Raw genomic sequence first — 23,485 nt, forward strand, 5'->3', positions numbered from 1 at the left:
TTGTTTACACACCTTCCGCGATATCTAACATACATGTCTTGAGGACCGGCTCGTGGCCTTTCGTTCCTCCGAGTCCTCTGTAGTTAATGTCGGAAAGGTGTTTTGCGAGTCTGTGTTCTGATATGCCGTGGCGGGGGCCGTAGGGTCACCCCAAGTAGGAAGCCAGCAGTCATGACAGCAAAGAAAACAGTGAAGCTCAGAATGGGGGCTTCAAAGGAGGTGGAACGCGGTCCCTAGGGGCATCTCACACATGCTGGCTGCTCTTGAAAGTTAGTGGGCTGAGCGAGGGCTGAGCGAGGGCTGACCTCGAGACACGACTTCAGTCAACAAGTCTCCTTCTTAGTTTAAAGTGCACCGTGCTTCTATTTTTTCACCTGCTTCCTCCAGCCAACGGGACACTTTTGAAGAACCAGGATCGCAAAGACGGTGCTAAGATGACAGGGGTGTTGGTTCTAACGATACCATCCTCCGATCTGAAATATCAGCCTGCAGTTGTTATATATAGATGAAGGTATTACTAGAATCGCTTTTTTGTACAACAAAAACACTTTTGAATTATTGTGTAACCACTGTCTGCCTGTATTTTCATGCTATTCCTACATCTACTTCCCTTCACACGGCTGAAATTGAACCAACATGGGTGGACTGGTGTCTTTCCATCTTTGCTTGAATTTCACACATGATGTACCAGTAATATTTTCATAGTGTTGCATAGAAGGATTACTGTGTCCACTTTTGTTTTTGCACATTATTGAGTTTAAAAGTGTGTGGAATCCATTGGAACAGTTGTACTAAAATTCATGGATAGGAGGTCAAGTGGTTCTAGAACGATACAGCAAGTTAAAAACAACAAAAACCCTGAACTATATGTGAAAACTGTAAGAAGAATGCATTTGAACATTGTTGGAGCATGGAGGTTAGATAAAGAATGATCAGAGCTGGTATTCCTGGGACAAAGGAAGCTTTAGAGTACTGATTAGTTTAAATATATGACATTATGTGAATTGTAATTATAAAACTGACTTGCTGGAGAGTCAGTTGTTAAAAAGTGTCTAGGAACATCTACCTGTCAAGTTTTCCTTAAAACTGGGGGTCACTTTAGTGCAAACAAGACAAAACCAGTGGCATTTTTATTAAATGCAATTTTAATTGGCTAATTACTTGACTAGAACTTGAAATACTTGATTCTTATTGGTCAATCACAACATGGTTAAATATTTTTGTGTAGTACAATGACTTTCCCTGTCACCAATTTCTTACAATGCACTAGTTTCACATCTCTTGTAACACATTTTTATTTATTTTTTTTCCAGTAAGATTTCAGTATGATTTTTAACTTTTTTTTTTTTTCTAAACAAGAATTTTTCTAAAATTTTTTGCAAAAAATACCGTAAAACAGTAATACTTTGAAATATTATTACAATTTAACATAATTATAATTTTTTTTAACGTTACAGGATCCTTCATAAATCATTCTAATTTGCTCATGATCATTTCAAATTATTATTGTTAAAAATTATTAATATTTTTATGAAAACATGATACATTTTCATTTTTTAAAACAATTTTATCAGAATTGATTTGAAAGAATTCCCTAACAATTAAAATGACTTTACTGTCACTTTTGATTAATTTAATGTGTCCTTGATATAACTATGCATTACTTTAAAAAATATCATACTACATTTTTTTGAACAGTAGTGTATTTGGTTGCAATGTATTAAGCAATAATATAAGACCATTTTGGTTTACGTAGATTTGTAAGTAGTGTCCATTTTTGGTGTTTTTAATGTAATGAATGTAAGTTTCAGATAAAAGATCTAGAGCAAAACAGTAGATTCAATTTTATCTAGCAAGGAACTTACAAAGCATGCTAAATTTAACCTCAACACACAAGAATGTTGCTATAGGAATATCACAGCATGACAATTAATTCATTAATTGTTGATTGCAATGGTACTAGTATGATTTAAGAGGACTAAACGAGGAAGAAAATAGATAAATATATAAAAAATTAAATACAGTCTCTTCCCCTTTTTGATGATCTCTAAGCATTATGAACCAATCCCAGCTCTCTAGTTCAAACCACTAACAATTAAGCCTCGCTGTTTCCACACCAGCAGTTCTAGGAATTGTCTGCGATTCTTTGAATCCAAGAGCTGGTGGAATCTGTCTTAAGTGAAAACAAGGGAAATCTTTTTTTTTTTCTTTTCTTTTCTTTTTAACTGTCAGTGACCTGAGGTTTATTTAAGCTTCAGCACTATGGCTAGATCGCAGTGCAGCACTTGACACGTGCCGCTTTGTGAACGTTATTAGCCGCTTGGCCCCACAGTATGTTTAGATGAACAAGCCCTGAATCACATTTTACAGCTCAGAGCTCCTCTGACAGACTGCTAATCAATCTGACAGGATGTTGTCAATGTTGCTCTTCTAAATGCTCCCTGGCCCACCCTGCAGTCCTTTAAACAAAACTAATGGGTTGTGATGTCGGCTCTCCGACTTCCAGTCTAATTGATGTACATTTTGCAGATCTTCCCAGAACGGTAGCCTCCATCCGGCACGGTACATCCGCTCCTCTGACACCGGGTCAGGATTCACACACACGTGTGATTATTAGGATGGCACTCATTAGGGAGCATCTTGCCTGACACTGTCGTCGCCCCGCTCTGAGGAGCACTCTGCGAATTACTGCGATACACTCCCTGGCATTTTAAAAAGGACTGATTGTCACACACGATACCGCCACCACCAGTCCCTGCATCCACCTCTGCCCTACTGTGATTAATTGTTCGTGATGGGCAAGTAGAGGCCATCGATGCCAGCTGCTGGTCTGGGTTTGCTGAATTAATATCATAGACATTTTCTGCCAACCCTGCCCTGTCATTCACAAGTCCTTGAGACATGAAACAAGTTTAGACGTATACGTGGGAGCATTTTTGTATTTCGTCTTTATCTCTGATTATATTATTTATTTGATTTGGTTTTAAAACCCATTCAAATTTAAAAGCAAAAAATCTGTTTAAAATATGCCAAGTTCTTGGAAATGTACTCTTTGTATTCTTGTATTCATATTCTTATGAAAGAAAAAAAAAGAAAAGTGAGGATGTGTAACCATCAAGTAATAAATTATTTTATATTAAAATATATATAAATATAATATTTTCCTTATACCTTGAACACATTTGACTGTATATATCTTAATATTAAATATATATATATATATATATATATATATATATTTATATTTATATTTATAAAATATTAAAATATTTAATTTATGAATTTGTAAGTACCATGATGTTGCCAAGCCTTGCCTTGTCATAAAAAAGGTTGAATTATTTGATACTTTGAGAAACTCACTGACCTTATCATGGAGTCATGAGGGTCTACAGGGGTCCTCTATAGATCTTTTTTGCTGCATATTTATGGCTCACATGACTTATTGTAAGTAGATTTGTTAAAATGTTTTCCACCCCTGAAAAATAATAAAACATGCCAAACTACTAAATAGTTTTAATGAGGCTTTTTCATTATATTATTCATAACAGACATCAGACCCCCCAAAAATATCACAATGAATTGTAATATAGAAATGAAAAACATTTTCATTATGGACAAGTTATACTCAAGTCACTATAAATGAATTGCATTTTTATGTATTTCTGAATAAATGAATAGATAGGACAAAAAAAGTGCCACCTTGATGTAGAAGATAACTTACTATAGCTCAGTTGTTTAAAATAAAGAGAGTGTTCTGTTCCTTAGGGAGACAAATGGAGAAACAATTTTTTTAAGGGAGCCCTCTTAGCTGTTTTGCACAACAAAATGAGACGCTCTGCATCTTATTGAAAAAAATGCACTGAGATGGAAATTTATTAACTGGCACCAGTTAATGTGTGCATTATTCATTTCTGGTAAGCATGAAAAATGATTTAAAGAGGTTTGAAATTGCAGCTGCAAAGGCTGACTGCACCGAGCCAAACTTGTTCATTTGATCCTTTAGAGGTGCAGAGGGGTGTGAGCTGCTCTCTGGACAGGGTTTACAGTAACAGCTGTGCTCCTCTCACAAGGGGGCGGCCACTCGGCCGGGCGGTGGGCCGCTCCGAACAGATGGAAAAATACATCAGAGCTCTCTCACTGTTATTAAAAACACAATATCCTCTGCTTTTTAGGGTTTGAGGCGGGTGGGGGTGAATAGGGCGGGACGGGATCGAATGGAATGGCTGTTGGGCAAGTTCTTATCATCTGGTTTTCCAGAAATCAGAGAAGAAAAAACGGAGACTCTGTATTTGTCTCATGTCAGTCGCGAGGGGCTTCTTGCGTTCTTTGTGTCTGTGTGTTTTTCTTGGTCTCTCTCTGCACCACCCCTCTTTAGCTCAGCGAGGGCAGCGAGGAGGAAACGGTGCCAGTGGCATATGGCTTGCCACTGCGCTAAACATCCATACTACAGACAGGTCCATCAGTCACAGCTCTGGCCGTGTGAGAGGCGAGTATGGGTGCCTGATAGATGGTGTTTAGAGCATACCTGCTGTTACGACATCACCACTGAAACACTGGGCTCCCCCCAAAAGCCCACGCCGACACTGGAAACCGCAAAGCGTGAAATACCACGTCTGGAAGTGCCTACCGAGTCGGCCGAGTTACAACAAATAATAGATAAGCTATTTAAACCCTCAGTTAGGGACCCTGGGTCAGAGCCGCGCACATGCCAATTAATGCGCAACATCTGCCAAACAGGGAATGAATGTATATGAGGAGCCTCGGTGAGATTCTGCTAATTTAAGGCCAAATGTTTCCGTTGCAAGAGTGGGCACCAAATTGGTTCGAAGATTGGGTCAAATTGGTCCATTCTTCTCAAAGCCTTTTCCTACTTCTATGAGGAAAGGTTTGTCTTTGTTCCTACTTGGGCCCAGTGTTTTTCTGCCAAATTTAACAGAAGGCTCTGAGGGTAAAGGGGGTCCACCCCACCATTACCTTCTGCTGCTGAGCAACTACCCAGCAAAGACAATCGCTCAGAACCCCGCTGCCTGCACCACAAAGTGAAAATCCTTTAATTAGACCTTTATGCCCCCCCCCCCCCAATCTAACATTCTTCGTCAAAGTTGCCGGATTATAAAAGGTAATTCAAGCAGAATTCAGTTTCTGCACACAAGACATTGTGTAAAAATGTTTAACTAATGCAAATGCTATTTATATATTTATTTAATAGTGGGAACTCATTCACTTTTAACAGTGAAACAATTTCTTACATTTTTAGGAATTTATTCATGATGACACTTTTCAATCAATGAAATGCTAGATCTATGCAAATGAAACTATTCTGAGTAAAAGAGAGAGAGAAAAAAATCTTATCAGGCTACAGATAATTAACAAAGGTCAACAAAATACGTAATAAATTCTACTAAACTAGCCTGCAGCTCCAGAATCTCTACTAAACAAGTCTGCAGCTGCAGAACTGGCCACTGGGGGCAGTGCTGTCTAAGAAACCGCTTACACAATCACTTCTGTGAGGTAAAAAAAAAAAAAAGGCAAAACCGTTCCCTCAAAAATCTCTTCTGTGAAATAAAATGGTTTGTTACTTATTAAAACAAGCAAGCAAACAAACATCTACAAGAATATAAAAATGAAACTAATTTCTATAAAGCTTTCTGACATTTCTAAAACAAAACTACCAGAATATGTATAAATTAAAAGAATTGATCAGGCAAGGACAAGTATTATTTGCCATATTTTTCACAGTCTAAAAGAAATTGACAGTTTGATCACCCAAACTCTCCAACTCCTGCAAAAATAAATAAATAAAAAAGAGACAATACAGATTAACAATGTGTATGTAATGTGAAATAATAATAATAATAATAATAATAATAAAATCGAAATCTTGTATTCTGTACAAAATCCTGAACAAACTACACTGACTGAAAACGTTCATGGGCATATCGAAAAGGAAGGGTACAAGGGGAAGAAGTGTTATATAATTAACACTATCTAAATAAATAAACAGTCAGACTGGAGCCAAGGAGGCCCTGTTTTCTGTGTTAATGCACTATTGGATTTCCAAACATTTAAATGGGTCTAATTAATGTCTCACTCACTGTGTTCTTATTACTAAAAAGGCTAATTATGCAGATGGATAACATCAGAGCAGGAGCATTTACATGTAAAATCAGAAAGCCATTTACTAAATGAGCATTCTTTCCATCTGTTGGTAGAATATTATAATTCTGTGCCTCTGCATGTTTGAAGATATAACATGAAATGATGTTTCTGAAATGAGCTAAGTATTCCAATTTGACTCCACAATGTTAGATAATATACTTAGTGCTGGTAGCCTTGCATCCAATACTGATTAAAAAAAAAAAAAAAAAAATGTAATATTACATATTAGCAAAAACAAAAGTATACATATTTCATGTATTTAATTTCATGCATACACTTCCTCATATATATATTTCTTCCTTTACAAAAAATAAAAATAAATTAAAAGCCTGCCATTTCAATCCAGTTTTAATTGCTTTGCTTTGTTTGCTTAAATGTGCTCAGTCATTTGTTCCTCATAACCCTGTGAAAGAGTTACATGTTTATTTCCCTGTTCACTTCACTGGCTAATCTCTTCATTAATAAGTCATAATTGCAGACATTAGATAACCACAACAGATTCCCCTCCGACTGAATGCTAAGCATTGCTAGCCAAGCGCTTAACTACTTCATATTTGCCCCTGTTCCACCCGGTGGAATCCATAGATTGTAAATTAGGTCTGATGATATACTCCACGCTGCCTGGGCCCCTGCGTCAGGGCAGGGAGAGGCCACAGGGCACAATGTCCTCTTGACTTTCCGTGCAGCCTTTGTTTTTTTCTTTTCTCTCAACAAAGCGATCAAGTGGCATATCGCACATGACAGGATGTAAAATACATTCATTTGCATGAATTTAGAGACTGCTTTGACTTTGCTTTATGTGTGTGACTGACCGACGACTCCATAAAATTCACTTTAGCAGCGGGGGTTCCGAGACCTCGCTAAATACTACGGCAATACTCCTGTCAACAGCCTGTCAATCATCAGAGGGCAAATGAGGTTGATACGAGCTGCAGTCATATAGAAACGGAAAGGCATTTTAATAACAATGATTAGAACTAAACTAAGAGTGTGCATAAAAATTCGAAATATATATATTATAATGTTTATTATAATGTTTAATGTCACATTACTTTAGGTATAAAAGAGTTAATAATAGGTGGTCTAAGTCACAGACCAAATAAATTACTCAATTTTTTCCAAAAGAAGTAACCAGAATGAACGCCTGTTTTACAATACAAGAACGGATCAGTGTCACTCCTCCTCACTTGTCTTGGTTTCACAGTCCATTAAATTATTAACAACAGAGAGCAAACACAAAGGTCCACAGAAAAGGAAGGAATAAACATAGCAATCAAATCGAAGCTTTGTGAAAGACTTCGAGGGGCCCGAAATACTTCAGTGCGACAGCTGAATTTTCTGCTTAAAAAGCAGATCTGATGAGATGCAGCATTCATGGAACAATAATTCAGCCCACATGCACAAGCTGCTGTTACCTACTAAATACAAGGGATTTTGTCAGACAATAGGGATTCAAATCTAAAGCTTCTTCGTCTAATGTAATATAAAGGGTGTTTTTCTCTGCTGAGCACAATTCCTAAAATCTCACACTCTGCTATTTAGCTATTCAGAAAAGTAAAATTAAGAGCGTGGAGAAATGACAGGAAGATGTTATGGTTTTCTAAACCTATGTAAATACTATTTACTTATTCATGTATAATTTACCCTGCACTTCAGGGGTCTTTAAGTAGCAAAGTCCCAATTTATATAAAATTGTCCAATGTAAACAATTTAATAATAAAAAATCTTTTTACTTTAGCATATCTTTATTTTATTTGTAATTTTACTGATTTCATTAGAACAAATCATGTCTGTTTAAAATTTATTTTAATCAAACAATCTTATATCACAGAAGACTTCAGACTGAACAAGAACGTGCAACAGTTAAAGCAACAAAAATCTTAACTATAACTGGCATTTGTTATTTTATTATTTACAATTTGATTAGACTGTGTAAATAATTTTATTACATTTAGTTTTTATCACATTTTAAATTAAAATTGATCTCTTGAAAAATAGAGTATTATCTGAGGAGTTTCATTGTGATCTTGAATGACAGACTGCTTTTATTTCTTTCAGTGGCTTTGGGGACTGAATTTGGGGACTCGTTGAAGACTTCAAAGAGAAGGTTAAGCTTTTCAAAATACTTTCTGTATATTTTTAACTATTTTCAGTACAATATGCAATACCTACAAATAGAGAAAAGCAAAAAACCTTCACAAAAGAAAAAAAAAATCTGTGTCAAATGGGGAAAAAAATCTAGCTGTAAAAATATATTGTCAGTTCTGTGTAAGCATTTAATCTACTGATAGGTAAAAATGATGAAAATAATGACAACGTTAACCTACTGAAATGTGAAAAGATGAAAAGGAGGCCTCGCTTTACCCCGGCTTGCATAGGAGGATAACATATTTTTGAGGCTCAAAGGTGCTCTGCTCGCCTGGCAGCGCAGTCAGACACGAGCGAGCAGGGCCAGAGGGGTTGTGTTCTCCCTGCGTCTCCCAGCCTGACGGACACCACCACCACAGTGCTGAGCACAGGACGCCAGCGCTGTCTTCTGGCACTTCCTGGGGCCTGTGCCGACTCAGCGTGGTCACACACTTACTCAGCAGCCACACCTTTACAGCAGACTCACTGACACACACAAGATCCTGGCCTGCTCCTCTCATCACCGGCTGACGGCTGCACTCCAGCGCGAGCGATGCTAATTAAAGTCCACCCACAGCATGATTCACCAAATGGAGCTACACGCCGAAATATTACTGCCTCTGTATCTCCTTCCTCTGCTTGGCTCTCTTAATATCATTATTTCAAGACAAATACTCACCTCGCTTGTCAAAACATTAATTACAGCACAGGTCAGGTGAGGAAATGACAGAAACATCATTTGTGGGTCTGGTGAAGTTTTGCGGACAATCCAGAAGATGGCAACCTATCTCTGATGCACGCGTCTGATCGCTTGTTTAGGTATTTATCAAAGCATCAATCATTATTTTCTATGTTTCATGGCGATACTGGAGGGTGATGCTCAGGTAAACATTGCTAAGAATACAAGCTAGAACCCCAAACCAATACTTTGATTGACTTTTTTTTTTCAGAAGGCTCAAAGATACAATTTTAGCTGACAGCTAGTGCACTGAAATCTTCATTCATACATGTTCAAAAGCTAAAATAGCCTTAGGATTTACTTCATAATATCAAAATAAAGACTTTGTAATGCTAGTATTGAATACATAACTAAAAACGTCACTTAAAGAAGACTTCCCGATTCATCATGGTAAACAACTTAATATTTGATATCTGCCTGCTCATGTGTTTAGCTTATTCCATGAGAGGCGTGAACATGCAATCATAATGCATTTGGCATCCAAGGAATTGAGAGATTACTGGCCAGATAAAAGCAGCTTGCTGACGTGAACTTGAACCAGATTGAAAGAATAAACCATTTCCAAGTCAATCTCTCCAGCTGCAACTGTACAAAGAGATTGCAAGTGTGTATAATTATGCTAGATCGGACCATTTATGGTACCTGGGTTCACGTAGAACTAACATTCGCTTTCAAAAAATAGGCATAATAACGTATTTACTGTACAGTATGATAAAAGGAATGCTCTCTTTATTGTCGTCCTCGGAGGAAAAGGCACTGAGCATTGAGGCAAGAGATGGACAGTGGTTTTACTACATGCTGTTGAATAGCCACTTGTGATCGCAGGCCGAGTGAAACGCAACACCATGAGACTTGACCAAATTAGAATGAAGCTTTACTCTGCTGGACTCTCTCTGCATCAAGACACTCTGGATTAAAAGCACGCTGGAGACGCAGCCCGCCAGGGACGGAGTGCTAGTGGGAAAGCAGCGCTCATTAAAATACACTCAAGGAGGATGAGATTGAGTGGAAAACGAAGGAATGAGGAATAGATGGTTCTGTTAAAAAAAGTAGTCCTCAGACCAACTCAGACAACCACAAATTCCACTGCTTTTTAGCTGGTGAACTAGAATAGTATATACTAATAATACTATTAGCTAATACTAATATATAAATTTTCCAGGGAAAAAATAATACTTTTACTTGAAAAGCAGATATATATTATAGAAAAAGAAGTTACATATTATAGAATAAGTCCTGTAATATATAACATAATACAGTAAGTAGTAAGTGTCTACTTACAAACAGTAAGAAATAGTAGTCAGTAGTCAAGAAAATGAGTCTTTAGGATTATTTTTTTAATAAGAATGCATTTTCATCGACTGAAAAATCACAAAAACGTTTAAATTTCAAATCCTTTGAAAATGCTTACACTAAATAATCAAGTATATACTACATAAACTCATATATATTAAGTAAACCTTGTTTGTTTTTCTTTTTCCCTGATTCTACTAGTTGGTCGTGTGAAAATACTTTGTTCTTTGGTAGAGCATGACTTTAAATCAAGAGTGGCAGACCACTGTTTAGAGACAAGGGATGACAACTAATAGTGTCTGGGATCAAAGACCTGATCAAAACATGACATTGTACGTCAGATCCAACAGAGACGATCACGTGTGTTTAGAAAAATGTACGGAACTTCTAATTGATCAGCCATTCTGATGAGATGAAATGTTCTCATCAAAGCTGGAACACCTAATGGGGGAATCACAGTCTCGGTACAAACAGTACCATTATCTCCGGGGCATCCGTACACATTTGTGTCCGCAGCTGAGAGCAAGCGTCCCGGCCCGGTCCCTTGGTTCGTGTGGGGCTTTGACCCGTGCTACCACCCTCCCAAGTGTCACTTTTGATGCTCGTGGTAGGATCCATCATGTGGTTGGCAGGCTGGCTGATAAACAGGCCGGTCCCATGGGAGCGTGTGTGTATGTGTGTGTAGGCTCTCCAACAGCTGGGTGGAGGAGCTGAAGAGTGGTGGAGCTTGCAGATGTGAATCTGGAAGCGACAGAAGGTATCGGCATACACATGTTTGTTTTTCCACCTCTCCTGGAGGAAAAAGGAGGCCCTTGATCTAGTGCTGAGCAAAACAGTTAGCTTTTGTTTCAAGAGATGAAAACCAGTGTCGCTGTGAGGAGGGGCCAGAAAATGAAAGAAAGAAGAGAGAGAGAGGGGGTTCTTGAAGTCCGGAAACTGAACGAGAAGACTGGGTGGTCACTCGCAGCCTGTTGTGACCCTTGACCTGGTGTACACATGATCAAGAGACTCCCTCTAAAACACTGTTACACAACCAGCAGTTCTCATGAAAGACACCAGATCACATGTTCCAAAAGGGTCTCTCACCTTGTCTATTGATTTCTGTCTTTATCCCTAGTTTCTCTATCTTTATCAGTCTGTGACCACTGGATTGGGTGACTTCTAAGCAAACGACTGATATAGAAGTCTTCCAGGGTGTACAGGAGACCCCTGCAGTCCATGCTGTACAGGGGGCCTGCTAACAGCGTTATGAGCCAATTATAACATGGTTTCAATTTGCATCTAGAGCGGTTTCAACACTACATAAAAGTCTAACATATGCCTAAATGTATGCAGATTTTTTAATGCTAAACAAAAGTAGCATAAATAAATTAATGTTCATTTTCGTTTCATTTTTGTTTATGAATGATAATAAGAAACCTTGTGCCCGATATTACTATTTGTGGGCAGAGCTCCATCTCTTCACAGAAGGGCACCGAGGATTGTGGAACACCACTGCTCTACTGTCCCAGACTTTGCTGTTCAATCTGCTTTGTGTTTCATGTGATTTCAAAATCTTTATGGATTTATGACCAGAGAAGATCAGACCCAAAGCAAATCTCTCTTTCTTAATTCTAATAAGCATTTTGGTTGAGGCACCGGTAATACATGAATAAATCCCTATTATTCCTTTCATTACATTACATTTCATTACATAAATTTTCCCAAGAATCCAGCTGAGAGTACAAACAGTTGATAAAAACATCGCAATAATCCAGAAGTAATCATAGGTCCACTACTCCAGTCCATAAATTAACATCTGGTGAAGTGAAAAGCTGCACATTTGTTTGAAAAAAAAAAAAAAATCTATCATTATGGCTTTTTTTTTTTTGGTGTTGGTTTGTTTGATTTTGTTTTATTTCAAACCAATGCTTCCGGCTAAAATACAATTCCTCTATCCATAAAGCTTTCTCCAGTGGAATAGTTATCTTGTCTAACCTAATCTCATGGCAATTCGTACATATTTTATGAGGTGGCTAATTTGTATGAATTAGTACGACCTTTTAGTACGATTTTTGCTAAATCGTGTGTATTTTACGAATTTCCCAATTTGTATGAATTCATAAGAATGACCTACCCCTAAACCTACTGGGGTCTAGACAAATCATACAAAATCGTATGAGTGAGGTCGTACAAATTGGTACGAATTAGCCACCTCATAAAATATGTATGAATTGGTCATGAGATAGCGTTGTCTCATCTGAATCAGGAAAGAAATGTGCACAGATCAATCAATTTTTACAAGCAAAAACAGTCCAAAATAGTTATAAACAAATATGTCAGTGGACTTTGATGTGAGAGGACAACAGGGAAGTGTCTCTCATTCTGATGGCACACATTACACTGGTGTGTAAGTGATGTAATGCTACATTTCTCCAAATCATGAAGGAACAAGCTCATCTGCATCTTGGATGGCCTGAATTTGGATACATTTCCAGCAAATTTAAATTTTGGGGGTGAACTATTTCTTTAAATTGGATAGCTCACCCAACATCATTTACTCATATCGGTGCCTTCCAGGCTTTTTGCTTTTTGTGGAACACAAAGTAAGATCTTTTGAAAAGTTGCATGGAAACAAACAGTTCTTCAAAATATCCACTTTTGTGCTCTGCAGAATAAACAAAGTAATACGGGGGTTTGGAGTGACATGAGGGTAAGAAAGATGTTTGTTCAAGCCCTTACAAAATGGCACAGTGTTTTGAATGCATGGTATTGAATGAACACCATGGTATTTTTAACTGGCTTCTCTTTAATTGGTGTAGCTATTTTCATTTGTTAACTTTGGCACATACACCCTAATAACCTTCAAATATATATCGTCTGATTATACATGCCCACGAGTGTTTTTGTTCAAAGCGCTGTGTGTGTGTGCTAGCAGCCGGAGTGGTGGCAGCCTGTTAGCATTCTGCCTTGACGACTCCATCAGCCCAGTCTCAAGGTAGCTGTCAATCAGAATGCATCATTTAATTCAACAGCACTCCAAGGACTTTTCCTCCTGCAATGCCCATGACAGCACAGCTACGGCTCTATTCACTGATGTGCACGGTTGTATTTGCAATGTTCTAATAATTAGAGCGAGTGAGAGAGCGGATGTGGAGAGGTGAAGGAAAAAAAACAGCAACAAGTCTCAGTACGCACACTGAAAATGGTTCATTTTCGAGAGCGGCACTAGAAGCGCGGGGCTTCTGCGGCATGGTGGCACAGCGCTAAATAACAGTGACAACGCTGCTTTCATGCTCTTTGGAGAGACGTGAATTCATTCTCAGCTCACTCTAATTAGATTAATGGTGTTGTGGCTTACAAAGTGGGCCCACTTCACATTAGATAGTGTACGAATGAAGACAAACACTTATTTCAATTCCAGGCAGAGAAAAGCAGTGGCCAGGGTAGTTAGCATAGCCCTTTATGGTGCAATGAGATGTTAATTGTCTGCCATTACCTCTAAACTGCTTGCTTGTTGTATTAATCACAGCACTAATTGATGCAGAGATAGAAACGTAGCCACGGGCAAGAACGTGGAGGAGAGTTGTAGATGGTAGATAAAGGATTATCATGTGAACCATATGGAGATAGCATGGCTTTGAATACTCCTAAACATGCCTAGTAGCGCTACTTTCCTTGATAAGTTCTGCGGTGAGTTTTTATTTTTTATTTTTTACTAACACTTTTTAATTTAAGAGAAAGACACTTCAAAAGGGTGGTGAAGCATGAATACCAGATGTAATGTGTGTGTGTGTCCATATGTACTCAACACAGTGATGAACAACAGAGACATGAAAGAAACAAAGGGTCTTCGGTTATTAGAAATAACCTCCTATTTTATAAAGTAGAATAACCTTTTTTATAAAGAAAATAGCTATTAAATGTTTTGCAGTGAGCAAAACTATTTTAAACTGAATTTGTTGCTATTTCTTATATAAATACACATTTGATTTAATGATTACACTTTATTTAGCCTAAGTGAACTGCAAAAGGCAAAAAACAAACACCCCAAGTAACTACATAATACATATTATAAATAACTAAACACATACTTAAATATTTTAGAAATCTGTCAGAAAATCCTGATTCTTGTGATCTGTAAATTATGTCAACCAGAACAAACAGGCATGACTTAAAATAAATAAATATTCAAGATTTTAGGTAAAAAGTATAAAATGTGTCAAAAAATCAGTCATGTCTTTAAAAAGAATCGTCCCCCTCATGTCACTCAAAACAGAAACTTCTTTTCCTGTAGACAACACAGTAAAATGCATAGTTATCATCCTTTCGGTTTTCTAATGCTAACCAATGCTACAAAGTACAGGAATATTTTGAAATAATACTACATTTTAAACCATCTGTTTTCTATTTTAATATATTTTAAAATGTTATTTATTTCTGTTATGGCAGCCATGAGAACCTTCAGAAATAATTCTACTCTGCTGATTTGGTGCTCATGAAACATTACTTATAATTATCAATGTTGAAAAGAAGCCTCTTTTAAAACAGAAATCTTGTTTAATATCATATCTAATAACTAATATTTTAGGAATCTGTCAAAAATTTGTTTAAAACTAAACATATTGTCATTTATTAGGCAAATAACAAACTGAAACTACTAAACAGCCTTTATTCACACATAGCCATTTTTATTTTGTAATGCTTCCTTTGGCCTCTATAATAACTTGCCGGCAATTTTTGCCGGCATTGTTTTTATCTACTTTTCCACCGTGTCTGTTGTTATTGACGTTCTAGCTGTTCCCAAAGACTTGCTTTTGATTAAAACCTTGTGCAATCTATCTTTGAATCAAATCCCGACAATAATTATATTTTAGCATTAGAAACACTACTGTGACACATACTGCTGTGGATTAACCATTACACAAACATAAAAAATGATTTTGGTAATCACCAATACTGTGAGTTTACAAGCCTTACACTAGGTGCTGGTCTAATAAATTTGTTAAGCACTGTACGGTATATGCATAATGTGCTTGTGTGTAATGGTCAACGTTAAACAAAAGTAAGTTCAATGCACACAACACTTACAACCCCATTACTGTAGCTATCAGAGAAAGTCATGTACCACTTCACAGACCAAACATGGAACAGAAGAGAGGAGGCACAGAGAGAACAGAAGCAGCAAAGAAAAACAGAGGGAGAAGATGGCTTTGTCATATGGAAGGGAGGAACAGTGAAAACAGATGAAAGGACCTGAAGTGAAGGAAGTGTTTAAAACAAGGCTGTGCGCACCTCAGGGGGCACCAGTGGCCACCTGCGTAGGGGACGTGGGGTCCAACACCTCATGACTCCCTTCCTGCAGTCACCAACACCTGGCGGAAGGTACGATTCACAGCCTTAAATTTATGCTTGGATGAAGGCATATTCAAAAAAAAAAAAACCTGAGCTAATATTAAGATACATTTTTTATGCTGGAAAAGAACTGAACTCTATATGCATACTAATGGGTTACTGGAATTTTAGACTTCAAAAGAACCAGAAAAAAGATAACAAATAAAAAAAAACTTGGTCAATGCTCTTGAATTTCTTTCTTTCTGTCTTTAAAAATTCTCAAACAGGCCACTTAAATACCTCATACTGCCCCATATATACTTTCATTAAAATGCATACTGGTGTGTCAAAATCAATTTTAAAGCACCTAAAAGAGTCACTCCTAATCCTGGACACAAGAACTAGAGTGTGTTCACGAGGTCATGTTTTTAAAGCAACCCGATCCAGCTAAGCTGAGACTAACTACCTCAAACACACACAAAGCTCTACTTATGTCTTCACACATACAGCATATTTAACAGCCAGATCCGTCAACTTAGTAAAAACAAGTATCTTACTATTATTATTAAAAAATAGACACTGAAACAGTGTTCCTACAACAAAATGAATGAGTTTAAAATCCCTCCAGCACCCAGGACATGTTGTTTCTCTAAAAGTTTGTCCACATTCAACTACGCAGGTGTCTGGAGTTTTCTGGACTTGTCTTTAATATGTCTTTTTGTCCCTGTCAAATCACCCTGAATTCACTGCTGTTGATGATAATAATAGTGTTGGGTGTCCATTGATTTGCCGCGGCCCCTTATTGTGAGCTAACGCCAGAAGACACTCATCTCTCCCTTTAATTAGGCCCTGGACCAGTTTCTTTTTTGATGTAGTTACTCTGTGGATACAGACAGCCAATGCCTTTGTTAGCACCCTTGGCTTTGGCCTTTGAAAAGACAGGTTCTGACAACTTATTTGCAAAGGAGACTAAAGGAAATGAAATGTCTTACAAAAAGGATCTGAAAGGCGTTTTACAGCGCTTTTGCTCATTATCCACTTTGTAAAGTCACGGAAAACAACTTCTCTCTTTTGGTTAATCTCCAGGTGAGGACATGTGAAGATGCTACTTAACACTGATACTGGAAACTGTAGCAAAACTGGCACAATAATTGCAAAAGAATGCAGCAAAAAAAAAGAGAAGAAATTATACACAAATTATAAAAGTAAAAAAGCAAACACACAAAAAGGAAGGCAAACCCATCTAGAGAATAGAAAAAAAGCGTGTGGCCAGCGCACAGTGTCTTCATGAGTTCCCAGTCATTTTTTTCTTATCCACGGGAGTCTAATTACCTAAGCACTGCTGCCCGCTTTCAATCAGAGTTAGTGAAAATGACATACTCCTTTGTTCCTTTCTCATATCACACATGATGCACTGTCATTCTTCTCGCCGCTGAGCCTAGAGTAGTATCTTTCCCAGGCTGCCATCTGTCCCTGGCGTGGCCCACTTATGTGGGAGACCATAATTCTCCCCCGTCATGGTGGCTGCACATATTTCATGCTTGCTCCTGGCTTTCTTTATGCCAACTATTAGCAGCTTTGAGGACTTTGGGTCAGCTTAATAATCATTTAAAGGTTTGTTAGGCACTGACCCTGCAAAATGGCCCCCCAAATTGAAAAGTTATTCACCATGCCCTTCATCAAGTGCATCTTCACAGCGCCTTTGTTCTCAAAATAGAACTTTTCATCAGGGATGCTTCTTTTTTTTAAAGACGCTATCAGATTTGGGATGCTCAAAGTAATCTTAACATGTTAAGCAGTAATCAAGCTGTAATTGCATTATCATATTTAATTTGGGCTCAATAGTCACTAACTCCAATTCTTTTGAATTATAATTATGCTTTGTAAAAACAAGTAGTCTCTATGTATCAGTGACAGTCATTAGTGTTTGGCAGAAACATTGTAAAAAAAATTAAAAAAAAAGGTATATATAGAAATAGGAGTCCAAAGAATTTAAATAAATAACACAATTTGCATTTTTACTTATTTTTTACTTAATTATTTTAACTAAACTTATCGACTGAATTTAAAATGATTTGCCTTGACTTCATTCCATTGCCTTGACTTTAAATTTGCCCTGAAATCATCATAACAATTGTGTTATTTTATATTGGTCATCACAAACTACTGAACAAAATGACATGAATAATGACAAAAAATGGCAAGACAACACATTAAAAGTGCTATGTGCAGACCTCAGGAATTTGCACATGAAACAAACTGGAATGCATGGGAAAAGTGATGAATAAGACTGAACTACTAAAACATTTTTCAATTTGATCCTACTTGAACTCAAAAGGCACCGAACCAACAAGTACCTTCTGTGCTTGTTGTTTCAACTTTAAAAAAATAAATAAATAAATAAAAATAAGAATAATAAAGTACTGCATAAGAAAAAAGCTGCATCAAGTTGCATTACTTATGTTCCTGAAAGTTGTAAGCTGCAAAAATAAAGTAAATCATAAAATTACAATAATAATAAAAAAAACTCTTTAGTTATTATTTAGCATTATTCACTCACACAATACACAAAATGCACAATCAATAGATTGAATGGAAAGCCTGCCAGGGGGTGGCAGCCTGATACATGTGAGTCATAAATGGCTCTGTCTGTGTCTGCATGACTGGGTGAAAGTCATGGTCATATCATAACTCATATTTAATGCAAGGAAGGGTGAGAGTTCAGACCTTGTCCTCATTACATGGCCCTCATGACCTTTAGCATGTTGCCCATCACTCTTGGACATTGCATCATCCTCCCCAGCTGTCCGGCTGTTGTATATATAGCTGGTGCGGACACCCTTCATACAATTCAGGAGAGGACTAGGAAGTTCCATCATAAAACCAATCAGGGAAACCACACTGGGGACCGTAAATCACAGATTTTTGAGGAGCACTTGAAGGTCTGGGAAGTGCAAATTTCCCCATTATACTTCACAGGAAGCCCCACATTCTCCTCCTGAACCCAGGTCACATGGGGTCACAACCTTGGGAAGGCTATTGTACATATGTAACCATGGCAGCCATGGCATTAGAAACACAACAGCATCCCCCATCCACACCCTCCAACACAGGTTAAGTCAAAAGAACCGTTTAGATGTAGTCGGCTGTAAAAACAAAAAAACAGCAAGATAATGTATTTTAAAAAGTTTGATTTTATAGGCTTTACATCTATATCGGAATCATAAAATTGTCGGAGTGCTATAAAACACTAAAATAAAGTATAGATTAAAGTACTGCCACTCCATAGTATAAACAGAGTAACTTGCGCGCGATTGCGAATCTCGAAAGTGAAAGTGAAAAAAAAAAAAAAGCGATTGTGCATTCAAAAGCAGTTTCAATGCCAGGCATAATAGCGGTTCCCTGATACCCGCAATTTATATACAGTATAATTACCCAATGATATAACAGAGAGAAAGTAAGCTATTGAAATATAGATTTTACTCCCATCTCATATGTGACCCTGGACCACAAAACCAGACTTAAGTCGCTGGGGTATATTTGTAGCAATAGCCAAAAATACATTGTATGGGTCAAAATGATAAATTTTTCTTTTATGCCAAAAATCATTAGGATATTAAGTAAAGATCGTGTTCCATGAAGATATTTTGTAAATTTCTTACCATAAATGTATAAAAACTTCATTTTTGATTAGTAATATGCATTGCTAAGAACTTAATTTGGACAACTTTAAAGGCGATTTTCTCAATATTTAAATTTTTTTGCACTCTCAGATTCCAGATTTTCAAATACTTTTATCTCTGCCAAATATGGTCCGATCCTAACAAACCATACATCAATGGAAAAGCTTATTCAGCTTCCAGATGATGTATGAATCTCAATTTCGAAAAATTGACACTTAAGACTGGTTTTGTGGTCCAGGGTCACATATTTATTCCCTTTAGGGATTCCGTAGTAGGCTACACGTCATTTTCTTTCCGAACACGGCATTGGGATGTGGCAGTTTGTGGGGGTATGGGGGGTCACGATGCCGGCTCAACATTGTGATGTCTATCAGCCATCGGCGATGGACGAAAGCATCGTCTATCGACCCAACCCTAACTGTAAGTGTTCAGCTTGAAATAGGATCCCAGCAGCAAGGATACCAAAACTACGACAGGCCAGACTGACAGGTAAGCTGCTGTAAGGCTGTACAAGTGACAAAACAAAAGCAACAGTAGGGTTGACAGGACTCAAGGTCTCATTCGATATCCAACCTGAGACGTCTCACATCACCAACTCTGGCCAGCGCTTGTATTCCTACTATATGGCAGCTGGGCATGGTGCCACTGTTATACCAGATAAACATGTCACAACACCGGCCTTAAAAACAAGACTTTCTGGCTTTTCTATTTGAGATTCGTGAACATGATCACAGCAGGCTGATTAGAATGAGAGTGGTGGAAAACGAAAGTGCAGGTTAGGTTGGCAGTGCTGTAATTTTATGGACTGCTATTTAGTAGACATTTTTTTACCAAAGTGACATACAGTGCACTAATGGCAGGGACAGTGTCCCTGTAGAACAGCCTAGTGTTGTGTGCCTTGTTTGAGGGCACAATGATGATATGGTTCACAAGGTACCTCTCAGGTCACCCACACCCTGGACTGAACCTACAATTTCTGATTAAGCAGCACAGAGGCTCAGACACTGTGTGTTCAAGCCTTAACACAACAACAACAAAAAAAGAATAATGTGAAATATTAGTTTAAAATGTCTGTTTAATTTAGACATATTATAAAATGTTATTTATTCCTTTGGTGACAACAATGACTTTTCAGCAGCCATTACTCTAGTCTTCAGTGTCACATGATAATTCAGATTAGAAATCATTGTAATATGCTGAATTGGTAGTAAGAAACATTTTTTTAAATGATCAATGCTGAAAAGATTTGTGCTCCTTAATATTTTTGTCAAAACCAAGATGCGTTTCAAGATTTTTTTTCAAGAAGTAGAAAGTTCAAAAGAACTGGTCAACAGTTTGATCAACATTTGATCAACTTAATGCATCATTGCTGAATAAAAGAATTAATTTATTTTAAATAAAAATCTGGCTTCAAACTTTTGAACAGTAGTGTGTACACACATATATAATGTATACTATAGTTTACCAATAATTTATATACACACATTTTTGTGTTTCTGTTTGTGTGTGTGTGTGTGTGTGTGTGTGTGTGTGTAACAAAAAATGGTTTTATGTCAGCCTACCAATGGTTGCTAGCATGACTCAAACATGGAAAATTATAGTCAACATCCACAAAATACTTTCACCCTTTGTCTTTCTCTTTTAATTTTTCCATTCCTCTTTCAATATATGTATCCAAAGGCATGGTATCAAAAGTTGCTTTTATATGACTTCTGTTCCAGTTTGACAGGCTAACACCCATGGAGGCCATGCCAAATGTGCCTAGAAATAACACCGGGCCTCCCTACCGTCTCTGAGATTGCCCACCTAGGAGCCTGGCACACACCATGGTGCACGCAAAAACCCTGGTGGATTATACTCATGTAGCATATTTCATAATGCAATGCAGACTCCCAGCTTTCCTCCTCTATCTGCCCTCATTGTCCCAGTCGGCTGCCGACGAGCAGGCGCAAATAATTGCTCTGGCTGCTTCTGCGCCCCACCTCACCTGTTCCAGACGGGTATATCCGAAACATGAGTCATTAATAACAATGACACAAAGCGTTACTACATAAACACTTAGCGAATGGCGGGCGCTGCGCGCCACACACCTCCACCACTCTCCTGTTCCCCTGTAATCAGAGCAGTGAGGTAATGAATGTGGAAGATAACCCCTCTGTTGGGCGGAAGGGGAGATAAAGTCAAAAGTGATTAAGAAGAGGCAGGAGGTGAAGAGGAGGTGGTTGGAGACGCTGCTATGGGGTCCTGACAAAAGGTGCAGGTGTAGCAGTACATTCTGGACAGGAGCTGCTCTGACAGGTGACCACAAAACTACCAAACAAGCAGGTAATTACCCGACCAAGGTAATTTACTGGACTAAGTGCCACTTTTGCCGCCCTGTTGGTGTGACTGTGTGCAATTATGTACAGAGGTCTAACAATGGAACATGTGTGCCATTCACGAGGTGGGCTGAGCCGACCTGCCCGAGACCACCAAAGACACACATACGCCACATCAACTGTGGACACAAAGAATGACAGAGACAAATGAATGCTCAAAATGAAAGGTAAGTGTTGAATATGACTTTAAACATTACTTTTCGCTGGCATAAGCCAGCAGAAGTGTGTTATTTTGATGCCTATAATGACCATCTTATCGGAAAACTGCATCTTTAATTTGCGGAAGATGACTGACAACTCTGACAGCTACACTAGTTGATGTAAAAGCAGTCTATTTTTATTTTTAAACATCACCTGATATGAGACAGTATGCATTCATTTTGTATCTGTGCTGCTTTGTTTCATGTACAGATCTCATTATTCATAAGACATATAATTAAGTGTCCTGTATGACAAATAGGCAACCTTAAATTATCATTTACATATTTCCTCTTTTTAAGTTTCAGTCCGACAATTTATTGAAAATACAGGCAATTTTAGAATCTATTTATTTATAAGACCCTTGTCTTTCATCTAAGCTCTCTATAAATCTGGGGGTTAACAGCTGTGTGCACGTTCTTTAAAGAAACTTAAAAGATTATACTGGAAACAGCTATCAGAGCTACCAATTTGGTTAAAAACTTTAATTCACCGCATATATGCATATACTCAAACAAACACACACATACAAGTAAAGCTGCATCTGTTGCTGCATCTGTGGATGCGCGCTTCAAATACTACTTTCCCCCCATAGCAATCAGGATACAATCAAGATCTTTCCTTTAAACCCCACATTAATTTCTGTTTAATGTCAATGATTCAAATAATACATTTAAAATCATATCCAACAGCACAGCGAGCGCAAATGATAAAAGCTTGTGTGAAATAACGCACCTCCCTGCCCATACAATCATTTCGGCAATAATGTAATATTGGGGAATAAAAGGCCCTAATAAATGAGTTGGAGTTGTCTGCTTCCTGACGCAGTCTCTACCCTGTGCGCGAAGACATCATTATGCTGAGACAAATGAGTGCGCGTATGTGTATGCGGGTGCGTGCGGATCTGTGCGCACGAGCGTGTTTGTGTGGATGGGAGTCTTAAGAGCTCACTCAGAATTCACATCCATCTAGACGAGCGGCGGGCTGATAATAAACGCCCCTCAGCCTGATGATGGCTTAATTACCAGTGTAAAGAAAGTGTTTAATCTCTGACCCGTTTCATGTTCTCGCTACTCTCTTTCTCCGGGAGTGTGTGTGCGCGTGTAAAAGACACTGCTGCGTCCCACTCGTAGAGAGACCCCTGCCGTCTGCCAGGGGCCTGTAGGGTGCAATTAGAAACCACTAAATGAAGTTGACTATACGGTTTCATTTTTCGCTTTCTCTTTCTCCACCCCCTCCTCCTCTTCAGCCTGCGTAATTAACATGGAAAACTATGCGTTGTGCCAGAGACAAAAGTCTAGAATCTTAAAACAGCTGCTGTTATAAGGAAAAAATGGTTTCATTTCCATGTTCATATCATATATTATAACTACATTATCATCATCTCGTGCACTGTCAGGAAAAATATTACCTTTAGGACCCTCTGCACCCTCTAAAGGTACTAATATGCACCCTTAAAGCAATAGTTTTCCCAAATATGTAAATTCATCATTTATCAAATCATCATTTACTCACCCTTATGTTGTTCCAATGTTATGTTCCTTATGTTGTTCTCTCTTCTGCAGGAACAAAAAGAAATTTTAAAGAAAGCTAGG

Source organism: Onychostoma macrolepis, chromosome 09 (assembly GCF_012432095.1).
Source record: "Onychostoma macrolepis isolate SWU-2019 chromosome 09, ASM1243209v1, whole genome shotgun sequence".
Taxonomy (NCBI): domain Eukaryota; kingdom Metazoa; phylum Chordata; class Actinopteri; order Cypriniformes; family Cyprinidae; genus Onychostoma; species Onychostoma macrolepis.